Here is a 16,579-nt window from a genome sequence, read left to right as displayed (position 1 = left end):
TTATCTTTCTTTTTTTCTAATATACTTGTGATATCAAACACGAAACAAATGAAGAAAGAAGAGCAGAAACATTTATTTACTAGTACACTAAATCTTTTGGATGTTGGATGTGTACTGATTGACATTTTAGTCTCAGATACATGATTTTTTTATTAGTTGTTATTGGCTTTGAACTGGATATCAGCAACTGCGAGTACTCTCAGATCCGATTGTGAATACCCTGACACGTACAATCTGTGTTTTTGTTAGTTGTTTTTCTGCTTTGTATCGATCTGATGAGTAAAGCCTTTTTCAACTGATTGTTTTAGTTTGTTCTTATGTTGTACTGTTACACCACTGTCCCAGGTTAGGGAGAGGTTTTGGTGCGCCAGCAAACATGTTTAACCCCGCCACATTATGTATGTGACCGTCCCAAGTCAGGGGCCTGTAATTCAGTGGTTGTCGTTTGTTGCTGTATATCATATTTGTTGTTCGTTTATTGTTTTGTACATAAATTAGGCCGTTAGTTTTCTCGTTTGAATGATTTTACATTTGGCATTTCAGTGCCTTTTATAGCTTACTATGCGGTATGGGTTTTCCTCATTTTTGAAGGCCGTGCGGTGACCATTGGTCGTTAAATTCATGTCATGTGTTGAATGGTGGAGAGTTGTTTCATTGGCAATTATTCCACATCTTCTTATTTTTATATTGATATTAAAATAAGAAATTGTGTGATACGAGTGTGAATAAGTCAAAGAACAAACGTATGTTAAAGATAGTATCTACACGTTTACAAGTCACCTGGTGTGTTACTCTGATATTTCGCAATGAACAAAGCTTCCTCTTGTTCAATTTTAAAGCCCATATGTTTAGTTCCAAATATGGATGATCGCACTATAGAGAAAAATAAAAACTGTCTTCAGATTCATGATTTTATAGGTAATAAAACATACCATAGGAACTTACTTTCAAAACATATATTAACAGCTTAACAGCAATAATTATCCTTTTCTAGATTAAGATATTTCAGTTTCACATGGGAAAATTTTAACAAAAAAATATTTCGACACAAGAGATGTAAATTTATTTCATTTTGTTTGTTTGGTTTTTTTTGTTTTTTTTTTTAGGGGGGGGGGGGGGGCTGTTGTGATCCTTTGGCTCCTTCTTACGATGTGTATATTTTCTGAATCATTCGCAATGCTCGTGTCCGTAGTGACGTTTTAGATTTCAATGAACGTCATCTATGTTTAACTGTGTGTAAATTATTGAGTCAGGGATTTCGTTAACATAAATTACTCAAAACTTTTCCTATTTTCTTTCATTAATATACAAAGATTCAATTTTAAAGTTTGGCTGTATCTGTAGAATTTTTATCAAAATCGGGATATCAAATCCTAAGTATTGCTCTAATGTTGTCTATAAAGACCGTTAATTCACATGCGATCCATGTAAACTCATTGATCTGATCCTTTGAAACGTAAACGTGGTCCTACATCGATATTATGTACAGTTACTTATATTTTTGCATTCCACTAGGCCATGCTTATTTCAGACTTTTTATGATATCTTTATCCCATCCGTTGAATGCGTACTGATTGATACTTTATTCTGGGAGAAAATGTTGTATTTGTAGTTGTTATTGGCTTTGAACTAGCTTTCAGTAACTGCGATAACTCTTAGATCGACACCTTGTAATTTTTATCTACATACGGAGTCTTTATGTCTTTATGTTAGCTTTTGTTTTTTTTGTGCTGCGTGCCGATCTGATAAGTGAAGCCATTACAAACAAATTTTTGCAGTTTGTTCGTATGGTTTGCTGTTATACCACTGCCCAAGGTAAAGGAAGGTTTGAGCGCTCACAAACATGTTTAACACCGACACATTCTTAAAGTGCATGTCCCAATACAGGAGCATTTAGTTGAATGGTTGCCGCTGGTTGCTGTCTGTCTTTTTTTTTTATATTTAGTGTTTCGTCATTAATCAGGCCGTTGGTTATTTTCATTGAATTGTTTCAAATTCATGTCGGAGATTTTAATAGCTGACTTTACAGTATGGGTTTTGCTCATTGTCGGAGACAATAATAACTAATCTCGCATTTCATTCCATTGTTCAGCAATCTTACGTATAAGTGCTCGCCATAATTTCTAATTTTACAGTATTTCTAAAATTTGATTGAATCAGTAATCTTAAAATCGATGTACATTTACATATAATGCGCGTAAAATGCTATAAGATGTTTCTTAGAATAATCCTATTTCCAACACCAATCCATATTAGTGCGGAGACAAACAGGCAAAAAGTCGTCTAAATATTGAGTTAATCTCCCCAAAAAACATACATACGTCTACTTTAATTCTCCCCCCTCCCCTGTCGTAAGAAATTCGTATGGTCACAATTTCCTAAAAAAACGTTTTTCCGAATAGACTATTTTTGTAATTGTGTCATCCACCTTTTCAAAAATGTTTATTTGAACTTATATGCCGACATTTTCTTCAAGAGAATTAGATTTTTGGGATGACCATAATTCATAATTGTTAGTTTAGATTTTTATTGGCATAAAAAAAAAGTTATACAATTTCAAGTTGTTTAAAATATCGCATTTTTTCGTAAAAATATAGACATAAACTTTATTTGCTTGTCCCTAAACTTCAAGTTTAACACGGAAATTGATCACCTCTCTCACGGTCATTAATATTTAAGTAGCACTCAAGTAATATTCAATTTACTGTACTTATGCTATTATATGAGGGTAGGAATGCGCTTTTCCGCCAGGCGCCAAACGGTCATTTTCGGCTACCGTTAGCGTCAAATTGGTTAAAAATTGTATCGTGATTCGTCAAAATATCCATATCGTGATTCGTCAAAATATTCATATCGTGATTCGTCAGAGGTTTAAAATAATTAACCGTTACCGTTATTTTATGGAAAGAATTTAACGTGATTCGTTAAAATCAGTCGATTGTTTCATTGTCATAAAGAAAGTGTACATTTTAACGTCATGCACCAAAAATTACCGTAAACATCATTTGGCAAGATTTTTTTGCCGTTGATCGTCATGAAGGTACCCCCATTACGACCCTCTTAGATACAATGTTTTCCATTTTAATGTTGTAGTGTATAAACAAAAATACACGTTTATGTTTATTTTTTAGTAAGTTCGCCTTTTTGTGTAAACGAAAAAGGTCTTTTATTTTAAAGCAAAATCAACGGCGGACATTTTTAGTGAATAAGCTTCACTGTTTTCAAGGGCTACCTGTTTGACAAGATATCAAGATGATCGAATATGATAAAGTCAACCTTTACACCAGATCTAGAGCTATTCCAATGCTCCAAGTAATTAAACAGGCTCCCGCCCCCTCCCCCAACTTTTTTTTTATCTGGCAACGAAAATAAGCAATCATTACCTCAGATTCTTCAGAGTTCTATTATATATTACGACATAAAAAAATCCTTATACACTATTAGATATTAAAGAACTTATTCTATCTGAATTTTTGCCTATCTTTAATTGTAGAACGTATCTGTGCAAGATGTCATTGGACTGTATCGACATAACCCATGAACGAGGGAGGGGGACACATATGATTCTGCACATTATCCATGTCGATAGACAGTTTGGATATTTTCACTATTACAGATAGAACTGGTGGAGAGTGTTCTCATTGGCATTCATAGCACATCTCCTTGTCTTTATATTAAAAAATATCTTGACATTAACGTTTGAATTCTTTGTTTTTATTTTTCTTTATCCGTGACAAATTCCGATGATCTGTGGTATTAAACAGTAACTATTACTTTCGCTTTAGTACACAAGACGTTACGAACTTGAACATACATGTAAGCTATGTACTTATTTGTACCCCTAATAAGTTAATGCGTGTCTCTAGCACATGCAATTGCATGATATGACTTCTCACAGAAAATGTAACATGACGGCTTTCAAAGTTCTTAAACAGATGACAGATTGCCAAACAGTGATATTGATGAATATCTTCAATTTTCATGAAAGATAATCGCAATGTTGTATGATCAAAAAGGTAATCTAAACAGCTTTTGACTTGGATGGAGAGTTCTCTCCTTGGCACTCATACCACATCTTCTCATATCTATTTACAGTTGTCCTAAATATATGGCGGCTAAAACTTGCTCCTTACTAAAACACGTCTCTGGCAAATCCACTCCCTGGTGAATTCACGTTAGACCGTTAGACACAATTAACCTCAAGTATCCACCCGAAATGATTGATTCACATCTAAATGTAAACCACCTCCGTGATCTCTGCTAACATTTGGACGGATTAAAGTTATTATTACTAGAAGTTCCAATGTTTTGTATTTCTTATAAGTACTTCACCAAGTCTCAACCAAGCGTCCACGCTTTGCTTTGCTTGCTAGTGTCAGGAACATATATATTGATAGATATACTGTTCCCAGCTAGTGTGAAGCGTAGACAACTAATCTGCATTTTAATCAGATTAATAATGTCTGCAATTAATGCAAAATTACAAGTTAGCTACTGTAGAATAGAGACAAATTATGTAGGGTTCGTGTTGCTCAGTTTTTAGTTTTCTATGTTGTGTTTTGCGTACTGGTGTTTGTCTTTTGGTCGTTTTTCGTTTTTTGCAAAGTTCTATTGAAATATCGTAAATAGAACAGAAAAATTGAAAAATAACATACTTAAACTCGGAAAAGTACTGACATCTTTTAGCAAGTAAAACAGGCATGATTCAGTTTTTTCTTCCATGGTCTGTTGATTTTGAATATGTTCAGGTCTCTCACAAATACTGGCCATTTCAATTCGTCGCTACTTAGACTTCATAAACATGTTAGAAGTGATGTTTCTTTCTTTTTCCCATGAGTGCTAGTATCAAACCAACATTTTTGGCAACCTCAGCTTGCTTTCCATAGTAATGCGCACGTTCTGAACAAAATAAGAGGTTGTTTTATTTCTCTGTTTCAAGTTAGTGGTCATGATGTTGGTAACGGGACTATATAGCTTTCCGTTCAATTGCATGTTTTACTGTTACCATATATGACCTAAAAAGGCAAAGCTGGAGGTTTGTGTACATGTAACCCCGTCCGCCCCAAACCACCATCACCACACACACACACACACACACACACACACACATGATGTGCATGTACGAGGTCAGACTATTGACCCTATGTTTATCACTGAAGTGTGAATTTCATTTCTTTTCCTGAGGAGTATGGAGTTCTTGGTTGATGTTGCATCTCTTAATTCTCTTTATTGTTGGTACTTATTATTATCGTTTTAATGTATTATTGTTATACTCAAAAGGGTTCGTTTGCTTTGAGCAAAATCCGTCATACGCAGACTTTTGTTCATGCCATGTGAGTGAAATATATTGTAACATTAAAACAAGTCTTGACAATGTAATGAATGACGGAAATGACAATGATGGAGTACAAACTTGGGAACCTTTGAAAATCTGTATTACGCTGCAAAAAGAAAGGAATAGGGCTCCTATAAAATCAGTGTAAGTAAATATGACTACCTAAAAGACATTTCATTCATTTAACTACCCATTTTGAAACAGTTTTATGGATAAAGCTAAACAAATTCCTGTTATAAACAAATATGACAAAATCAGTTTAATGTCATATTAAACCTTACTACTTTTGAAATGAGACATCGTATACAATAGTGGCTGAAAAATAACTTTGTAGTTTTGTCTTTCATGACATATGATTTTTTACGTGAAATTGACATTATTTGTAAGGTCAAGGTCATTTTGACTTTATATGGTTGAAAACTTCATATTTTGAGTTTTGTAATTTGAAACGTCGTTTTGAGAAACTGTTTGTGAATAACTATCTAGAATTTAGTTCTTAAACGAAAATCTAATATTAATGAAGCCAAATTTGTATAAGTTTGTTATTTAACAGAAAATATAAGTGGAAAACAAATCAAAACTGAAATCCATCATTTTTTTTTAAATTGTGAAGATGAGCTTTATCTTAGTTTTAAACAATTTGGCCATATCTAATCCTAACGACAGGCATATTCTTATAGCACAAGGTTTACTCATTCAAATAATATATAATTTAGCTGTGTGTTCGGCGGGGAGATTAAAATCTAAAAAATCCAGTCATTGGTCACCGCACTTATAGATTTTTCTTTAAGATATAAATATTGTTTGCTAGATAAACTGTTAAATTACTGTAGAGGATCATAAGACGACCTACGTTGTGCTTTGTATTACTTTGAACATCGTAATAAAATAATTTTGAGGCTTATACAGCACTTATTCTGACGTTTATGGTATCTCTTTTTATCAAAAGCTCAAACAAGAATAAAATTTACACCAAAGCGAGGTCGGTGATGATATATTTCGTGCCATCAAAACAAAATTTGTATCTGCCAAGAACAAGTTGATTTCTAAGTTTTATATTGAAAGGTTCGGAATAATATAATTGAGAAGTTGTACGCCGTTTACGCACACTGCGGAAAAAAATGTGCCATTATTTCAGGCGTTTTCATTCAATCATATTTAAGAAATGGAAACAGTGCATCATTTTTCAAATTCGCAGTGCAAGTTCAACCAGAACAAGATTTACGGAAAATTATATTAAAATAGATGAGACATCACACATGTTCTGTTCCAACAAGCAAGCGTCGTATGAGTTTATCTTCAATTTTAGGAAATATTACCTAAATTTTAAAAAGTATTATGAAATGTTGCCTACAATTAAAATAAATACATAAAAATGCATTTGAAAGGTATAAATAACATAAGCAATAAGTATCCTCAGTTAGGAAAATTTAATTTCGTTATATCTGTCCAAACTGCATTTTATCTTTAATATTCATATTTATGTTTGTATAAGAAAAACTTGACATGGTACTGAATTTTACACGCCACCACGCATTTTCTGTCTTCCCAAAATTTTTAGCTCTGAATTATTGTATTTCTCATTGGATGTTGTAACATCAAAACAAAAGAGTAACCACAAAGATGTTATAGCGACTTAGTTGCACTTAAACAGGCGTCCTTTATCATTCATAAAATATTGTTTGATGATTTGTCACGTCGGGTTATCAGGTTAATGATAACATAGATGAAAACGAATGTATTCTTTTCTTCCGTTATATTTAAATAACGATCCAGTCCTACTTTCCTTGTTCCTGATTCATTATCGAATACGACCTTCAACGGATTTTTTTTTTTCTCGATTATTTATTAAGAGGATCACGACGGGTATAACCAGTACAAGAGGATCTGATAAACTTTCCATAGAACCTATCTATATATAAAAATAAAAAGATATGGTATGATTAACAGTGAGACAACTCTCCAACAGACACCAAATGACGTAGAAGTTAAGTTTCTTCTGTTACCTATTCTAAAATCGGACTCGGACTTCTTTTAAACTGAGTTTTACTGAGCGTATTGCTGTGTGTTTGTTTATGCCACATTGGCTAGAGGTATAGGGTAGGGATGAGATCTCACAATACATGTTTAACCCCGCCGCATTTATGCACCAGTCCTTGTCTTGCGTGTTTTTTTTTTTTAAATTTTGGTACATTTATATGTTTTGGAGTTTAGTGTGGCGTCCATTTCGCTGAGATAGTATACATTATTGTTTAGGGGCCAGCTAAAGCCCGCCTCCGGGTGCGGGATTCTCTCGCTGCGTTAAAGACCCATTGGTGGCATTGGGCTGTTTTCTGCTCTTTTGGTCGGGTTCTTGTCTCTTTGACTCAATCCCGTTTCCATTCTCAATTCTATTATTGTCTCATGATTGGTTTAGATTGACAAAGTAGATACAGAGAAGAACATGCAAATATGATTTCCTATGAGTTCAGTTGAACATTTACGGCATATTTTAATATTTTATGAAATATTTGCAGAGAATCTTCTAATTATCCATCGATTCGGAGCTCTCGTTGTATAGTGTTCATTTCGAAGTGTGAAAAGTTGTGGGTTCGATTCCTGGCCGGGTCTACTCTTTGACTTAAAAATTGATATTTCCTGTAACTTAGGCAAATGATCTACATGTAAGACTGAAAGGCTAAGAATATGAATTATGTATCTGAATGTGATGCAAGTGTTCATATGAACAATCAACTAGCACATTTATTTACAATAAAAAATCAACTTGTTTTGTCGGACTATTGGAAAGCAGGGGTCGTATTTTGTATTTATATGCAGCATGTTCTCATTCTGAATGTGGTTAAAAGATTGCCTACTGAATGATGAATACATATCCATAAGATTTGGCTTTGTTGTTTTAGAGGAAAAGAACTTTTTCTTAATGCCTAATAAAGAAAAAAAATCTGTTTATAAAACAAACAATGAACAGAGTCCATACCAAATAGTCCGATATAAAGGGCCCTATAAGACAAAAAGCTAAACAATTCAAACCAGAAAACAAATAGCATGATTTATTCTAAAACAATTTAATTTTGGATGTAACACGTCTTCTGATTGGCTGAAAGTTTTTTGTCTATCAGCTCATAGACATAATTTTGTCATGTGACCGTGACGTTTTTTTTTCATGATTTACTCCTTAAATATACATAGATGAAAATGAAAGTGTTATATTTAATTTGTAAATATTAACAGTCTATCAGCTAATAGACATAATTTTGTCATGTGACCGTGACGTCATCAACGTTTTTTTCATGATTTACTCATTAAATATGCATAGATGAAAATGAAAATGTTATATTTAATTTGTAACTATTACCAGTTACGCGTGTTATTCAGTGTGCATCACATTTTTTATGTTATTTCTTCATAAACAAAACAAATATTGCAGTCATTCCTTAAACAACAAACGAAAAATTGCCAATCAGAACATATAGCTATTATTTATAAAGAATCTTCAATGCAATATATCTGCCGGGTTTGGTTTAAAATCGATTGACTAAATTGGTTCTGAAAGGATGAAACCGAAACAGACGGATGCCAAAACTTCCCGCACTCGATTTAAGTTATTCCATGATAGCTTACAATAAGCTTTCATATATTTTCGTATTCATATCATAGTCGCCTTTTCTTTAGTTTTCTTAGCTTTTCTTAGGTATATAGGAAAAAAATATCTTATAGGAAACATTTTATTTTCAGAGACAAGAGCCTGTGAGATGTGGAAGGGGAAAAATCGCTTTCACACTAAAAAGTCTACTTTAACGTTTTTCAACTTGAACCACTGCATTTGCATAAAAACTCTTTAAGATATTAAAAAGTTAAGAAAATCATAAGTTAAAAGAAGAAAAAATAAAGAAACTCGTGATATTTGACGGAAATCAATCACGAACAAAATCTTTCGCGTGATCTCGGTGTCTTCGGAGGATGAGCCGTTTCGCTCCATGCCAGATAACTTAAGATGTATAAAATTACGGGGAAAAAGAGATGATATCAACCACAAACACAAATTGGTTCAACCCGATCGGGATCGAACCCACTTCCCGCACTCGATTCAAAGACGCTACCACAATACCACCGGGTCGGTCAACAAAGAAAGAAAGACTGGTAAAAATAACGAATTAGATATAACATTTTCATTTTCATCTATGTCAAGGATACTCGTTAATGACCAACACAGTAAAGATGACTGCCACCATACAAACTTCAAATTAATGTTTCAGTTGTATCATAACACAAAGAATTATTGATAACTGTTTGGATTTTTCACACTATTGATCTCAATTTAACGGAACAAAAGTCAGTTGTTATTCAGTTTAGCTAGCTGTAAAATAAAATTTAACCGACCGCTTTCTTGGCAGTCGACAGTTTTTTTTTTAAATGCTCCATTAAATACTGAAAACCTTTAAATATTTAAGCACAAGTTACTTCATTTTGAATGTTCCACATGTTTAAAAATCATCTTTTTATGTAATTATTATCTATAAATAAACATTTTGAGATAATTCCAAGTCATGTAAGTCGGTCTTGGTGTTGCTGTCGTTGTATATGATTTCGTATGGTGTCATGGTGTCTATTTGACGATCCACAGATTTGACAATACGTTGAACGGTACAATGTATAACCCTAGCATACGCCGAAGATGTAAGGTATACGTCAATTGGATGCATGTCATGCATAAGCCCGACAACATAAAAAACCAAACGACATGTAGACGTAATGTTATACTTGTTCTCACTAATTCAGAGTTCGAACAAGGTAAAGGGGATAAAGAACAGCGACTCTTTTCACAAAAAATCTTACGATTAAAACTAATCGTAACTTATACTTAAATGTGTATGACTTACGAGTATTTTTACTCTTAAGATTTTTTGTGAAAAGAGCCGCAGATGCGTCGACAGTAAATACAACGTCCAACTATTTTTCTTTAGAGAAAAGTTACCGTAAATCTTAAGTATACATGTTTGTGAAAACAAAAGTCGATTGATTACTGACAAGTACTGTACATGAACCCCAATTATGCATTTTAAACAACGAAAATCATAAAACGCACATATACGTTTAGTTTTCGAAAAAGCCTACTATAAAATTGAGAATGGAAATGGGGAATGTGTCAAAGAGACAACAACCCGACCATAGAACAGACAACAGCAGAAGGTCACCAACAGGTCTTCAATGCAGCGAGAAATTCCCGCACCCGGAGGCGTCCTTCAGCTGGCCCCTAAACAAATATATATACTAGTTCAGTGATAATGAACGCCATACTAAACTCCTAATTGTACACAAGAAACTAAAATTAAAAATAATACAAGACTAACAAAGGCTAGAGGCTCCTGACTTGGGACAGGCGCAAAAATGCGGCGGGGTTAAACATGTTTATGAGATCTCAACCCTCCCCCTATACCTCTAGCCAATGTAGAAAAGTAAACGCATAACAATACGCACATTAAAATTCAGTTCAAGAGAAGTCCGAGTCTGATGTCAGAAAATGTAACCAAAGAAAATAAACAAAATGACAATAATACATAAATAACAACAGACTACTAGCAGTTAACTGACATGCCAGCTCCAGACTTCAATTAAACTGATTGAAAGATTATGTCTTCATCATATGAATATCAGGCACAATCCTTCCCGTTAGGGGTTTAGTATCATACCATCATAACATATATGAGAAGAACATAACCCGTGTCATGCCAACAACTGGTTTTTAAATAAATGTGTTTAGTGCCGATGCAAAGACCCTATAAGTGAATCAATATTAACGCCAAAATATGCAATCTTTAATGACCTGACAACAGTATCGTAACTATATCCATTCTTAATAAGTCTATTTAGAGGTTTTGTTAGTTTCAGAGGTGAATACTGACATTTTTGTGCTTTATAAAGAATATTTCCATAAAAAATTGGATGTGAAATACCTGAACGTATAAGAAGTCTGCATGTTGAGCTATATTTACGAATGATGTCCTTATACCGATGATAAAATTTAGTAAATGTTTTGACTAGTTTGTGATATCGAAAACCCTGGTGTAATAATTTTTCAGTAATACATAAATTTCTCTCGTTAAAATCTAAAACATTGTTACATACACGAGCGAATCGTACAAGTTGAGATATATAAACACCGTAAGATGGTGACAAGGGAACGTCACCATCTAAAAATGGATAATTAACGATAGGAAATGAAAAATCATCTCTTTTATCATATATTTTAGTATTAAGCTTTCCGTTAATGATATAGATATCAAGATCGAGGAAAGGGCAGTGGTCATTGTTAGTATTAGCTTTATTTAAAGTAAGTTCAACAGGATAAATTTCTTTAGTATACATACTGAAGTCGTCATTATTGAGAGCCAAAATATCATCCAAATATCTAAAAGTATTATTAAATTTGTGTATCAGATGTTGTTTCGATGGGTCTTTGATGTATGATTTATAGTTTAACCCAGTGTATGCTACACAGAGTCTTTGTTAGTAATTCATACATCTGTTTATTTCAAATAGTTACAACGAATGGAAAAAATCATGGTCGTATTTCATTTATAGATTTTTGAAGACTGATCTACAAATTTCATTATAACTGTACGATTCTTTGTCTTATAGTATGAACATTTGGTTGCAAAGTTCTTGTACAAACTTGGAGTTGTGCAAATCAATATGGTAGTAATATCTATGATAATACTAGTACTAGGAGACGATTTTACACAGCTTAATCCAACAAAGTACATTTTTTTATTAACTAAAACACTTCAAGGAAAAATTGTTGTTCATTTTGGTCCAATTTAATCATCTTTAATGTTAAAGGATTCCATATGATTGTAAATACGCAATAAGTCCTGGTATCACTTTTATTTTTAGGTGAAGTGAAAAAAGTAAATGGCTGAAAAGGGACATTTTTTTATTATGTCTTATGTTTATACCATACATCTTGAAATCAGAATAATAAACGGTTATTTTACAAATGTTATTGAATATTATACAGAGCAGAATATTATATTTATAAGTGCAATTCAAATTCTACGATGAAAAATATGCATCAATATTAGTGAAATAGTCCTTTAAATTAATGTATAGCTTAACTTTAAGGATGTTCGCTCCTCTGTTTGCCTCTGTTTGAAAATAACAAACTTTTCAAAAGACTGTTATATTGATAGTATATAAATAACGGAACCTAAAAAGAAGAAAAAATGGTAGGTCTTTGTCCTTGTTTTTGAGATATAATCAATTGAAAATTAGCGGGAAATGATTCTCTCTAGATTTTTCTAACATTCAACGTTGGCACCTTTTTTCTTTCAAAAACTATGAAAAGATTTTATGAGATTTTCAAACATGGCATTTTAAACTACATGTAATAAAATTATGAAAAGAAAAGTAGGGGGTAGCGGGCATTTTTTTTTATTAACACTACATGATAAAACTAGAGGATTCCGAATATCCGACAAAACAAGAGTAGCGAAAATCCTTAAATTTTGCATATTAATCTTTCGTTAATGTCATGATTTGAAGCGATATTGAACTAGTGCAAAAATCTGTTAAAATTGCGCATTAAATTTTTGTTTACGTTCTACATAAAATACCATACAGTCAAGGATTTGTATAGTGACTCTATCTCAGTATACAAATCCTTGGTGCAGTGGTACAAATGTATGAAACAAATAGAAATACAGCATGCACTATAATGATAGATTTTTTTTTTTTTATTGAAACAGCGAATTGTTCATAGTAAATTGATCTCTTTGATTTCCAGGTAGGAATTTTGTTGAACTAGTTGAACCCGTTCAAGAATCATGTGACGAAGTAGAGATTTCTGTTCGACAGAACTGTAAAAATGTACATGCAGCACAAATCGTTAATGTGAGCAGATGATTCAAGAGATGTCAAAACATAAGATAGAAACACTGATTACAAGGAAAGCTACCAACAAACATACAAATTTCTACCTTTGTGACCAGCGTGCTAACCAGTACAAACCATGCATGATTTAGAGCTGTACAAGCATATACCGATTTTAATAGGTTTTAATAGACTATGGGATTTTCCATACTACACATCAACAAACACAACGACATAAAAGGTGAGAAATGTGAGGCAGAACATCAGAAAACACAATATAAGGAAAAACCAGCAAAACTCCGTTGCAGTGTTTGTGGTCAGAATTTGGTGTCTTGTTACATTAAGGGACCACATCAAAGGCTTTCATAACGAGAGTGTTCTTTTGTCCTTCTGAAAATTTTGATCTTGGGGGTCAAGCCTACAATACCATGAGTCGGCGTGATAAGTATTTACGAAGATGTATTTAATTTTTATATACATTTTGATTCGTTAATTCATACTTTGTTATTGTTATTTATGATATTTGTTTCGTAGAATAGATATAAGATCTAAAACGCAAAAACAAACCGTTCGGGCAGTAAATACAACGTTCAAATGGATGTTGTCCGCTCTGAAGGATCAGTCATTGTTTCTGAAATAACAAACCAATTCCAAAACAGTTATGATTGATTGATTGATTGGTATTTAACGCCACTTTCAACACTATTGTGCTATTTCAGGTGACTTGCCACGTAATTACTATCAGAGGCTTAACTTCAAACGAAACTATTTCGTATATTGACACTGTGTTAATTGATGTCACGAGTTAGCATAGAGCTGCGTGTTAAAGCTGTGTCCAGCATTGGGGGTCACTTATTATTCTATTAATACATTAAAGACAAGAATCCTTATTTAGATCCTTCATAAAACCATTAAAGTGATTCACTAATCTCAGATAAGATGATGAAAACTTGTCAGAAAAGATCATGCCTTATGACGAATGCAGAATTAGAACTGGTACGAATTAAGACGAGTGTTTTACAATGTTTGTGATCGATAATATCTAAAAGTCTCTGATGTTGTATTCACAATAGTAGAATAATATTCTCGTCCTTTGGTTTCTGGTAGATAGTTGTCTCATTGAAAATTATAACACATCTCTTATTTTTTTCCCATAGGAAGATATAAACCCAGTAGTCAAAACAATAGAAAAACGAAGCAGATGTTGGCAGAACCCAAACTCCGAAACAGTGGTGACGTTGCTTCGCTAAACTATCAAGTCAACGTAGTGAAGCAAGGAAGACGTTACCACTGATTCGGAGTTTGGTCAGAACCAAACCTTATTAAGAAGGGATATAGTTACGATACTGTTGTCAGGTCATTAAAGATTGCATATTTTGGCGTTAATATTGATTCACTTATAGGGTCTTTGCATCGGCACTAAACACATTTATTTAAAAACCAGTTGTTGGCATGACACGGGTTATGTTCTTCTCATATATGTTATGATGGTATGATACTAAACCCCTAACGGGAAGGATTGTGCCTGATATTCATATGATGAAGACATAATCTTTCAATCAGTTTAATTGAAGTCTGGAGCTGGCATGTCAGTTAACTGCTAGTAGTCTGTTGTTATTTATGTATTATTGTCATTTTGTTTATTTTCTTTGGTTACATCTTCTGACATCAGACTCGGACTTCTCTTGAACTGAATTTTAATGTGCGTTTACTTTTCTACACTGGCTAGAGGTATAGGGGGAGAGTTGAGATCTCATAAACATGTTTAACCCCGCCGCATTTTTGCGCCTGTCCCAAGTCAGGAGCCTCTAGCCTTTGTTAGTCTTGTATTATTTTTAATTTTAGTTTCTTGTGTACAATTTGGAGTTTAGTATGGCGTTCATTATCACTGAACTAGTATATATATTTGTTTAGGGGCCAGCTGAAGGACGCCTCCGGGTGCGGGAATTTCTCGCTGCATTGAAGACCTGTTGGTGGCCTTCTGCTGTTGTCTGTTCTGTGGTCGGGTTGTTGTCTCTTTGACACATTCCCCATTTCCATTCTCAATTTTACTTTGAACAAAACATCTAAGACAACAAATCAAACAATCTCTCAGATAAAGAATTGCAATCAGATGCTGCGGATAGGTGAGCTGCTCTTGTGTCAGTTAGTTCTATTTCCCGTTATACACATGCAAATTCTTGTGTTTTAACTTTGCGAAAATATTTAAAAAAATGTCAAAACTATTTACTAAATAGTTTTAAAAGCTTCGTTAAAAGAAAAGATAGGCACTTTATTACAGACATTATATATTCTTTTTGGTGTTTCACCAACGAAAGGTACAGTATCAAAACGAAAAGGCGCAATTAACGTATAGACAAAGAAGTTTACTATTTCAGAAAAAATAAATTAATTGAAATGAAATGGACACATGGGGAGATTATATTCTAGAGGAACTGACGCTTGCATTACGTATACAATTGTTGTATACATGTGTGAAAGCATTTTACGGAATTTTTTGTGATTGTGGTTTGTAAACATACGTTCGTTTATAAAAAGTAACAGCTGGAGTTAAATTATAATTTTGATATTCCCATAAAAATGACTTAACATGCATGCAACGTGTACAATTCATTTTTGAACATAGATTGTGTACAGTGGTTTTATCCCGTATTACTGATTATATAGATATAAGAAGATGTGGTATGAGTGCCAATGAGACAACTCTCCATCCAAGTAAAAATTTATAAAAGTAAACCATTATATGTATATATATTACAAAAAAAACCAAGATGTACACGTAAAATAGTCAACGGTATATAAAACGCTGATAAATCTACACGTAAATGCTACAACTTTCGACTTAGAAATCTTATGTTTGCTTAAATTTTTAATACGAACTCGGATTTAGTATTCAATGTAAATATACGTGTATCGTAATTGACGGAAAAGAATGCAAATAATTAGAAAGCTGATAAAAATTATTGGATTTCCTTTTTTAAATGCATGAATCTTTTTGATAATCGTAATTAACATTTCGAAAGTAGTTATATACAAAATAGTTCTACTAAAACGATATCTAGAGGTAAAAGATAATACATACAATTGGGAAGTGTTTTGTGTTTCCACTTGCTGATAAAGCAGCCAACACCGTTATCGTTGCTTGAGACAAGTACTACATGTATATACTGAGTAACTCATTATATTGGTACCTACATTTGTACACTTCTATTGAAAACACTCTTCAACAAAGACTCAAACTGAGAGCTGGTACTGAACACCACAAACTTCCAACTTTTTATTGGCGTCCTGACCTTCATAACACAAAGAAACGTCACTTGCTTCCTATTTGCAACAAAAACTGCAGATATGTATGGGCGAGCTATTTTCTGTCAA

This window comes from Mytilus californianus, unplaced genomic scaffold (genome assembly GCF_021869535.1).
Source record: "Mytilus californianus isolate M0D057914Y unplaced genomic scaffold, xbMytCali1.0.p SCAF_3, whole genome shotgun sequence".
In the NCBI taxonomy this organism is placed as follows: domain Eukaryota; kingdom Metazoa; phylum Mollusca; class Bivalvia; order Mytilida; family Mytilidae; genus Mytilus; species Mytilus californianus.
The sequence above is the reverse complement of the archived record's forward strand: the minus strand, read 5'-3'. Positions refer to the sequence as shown.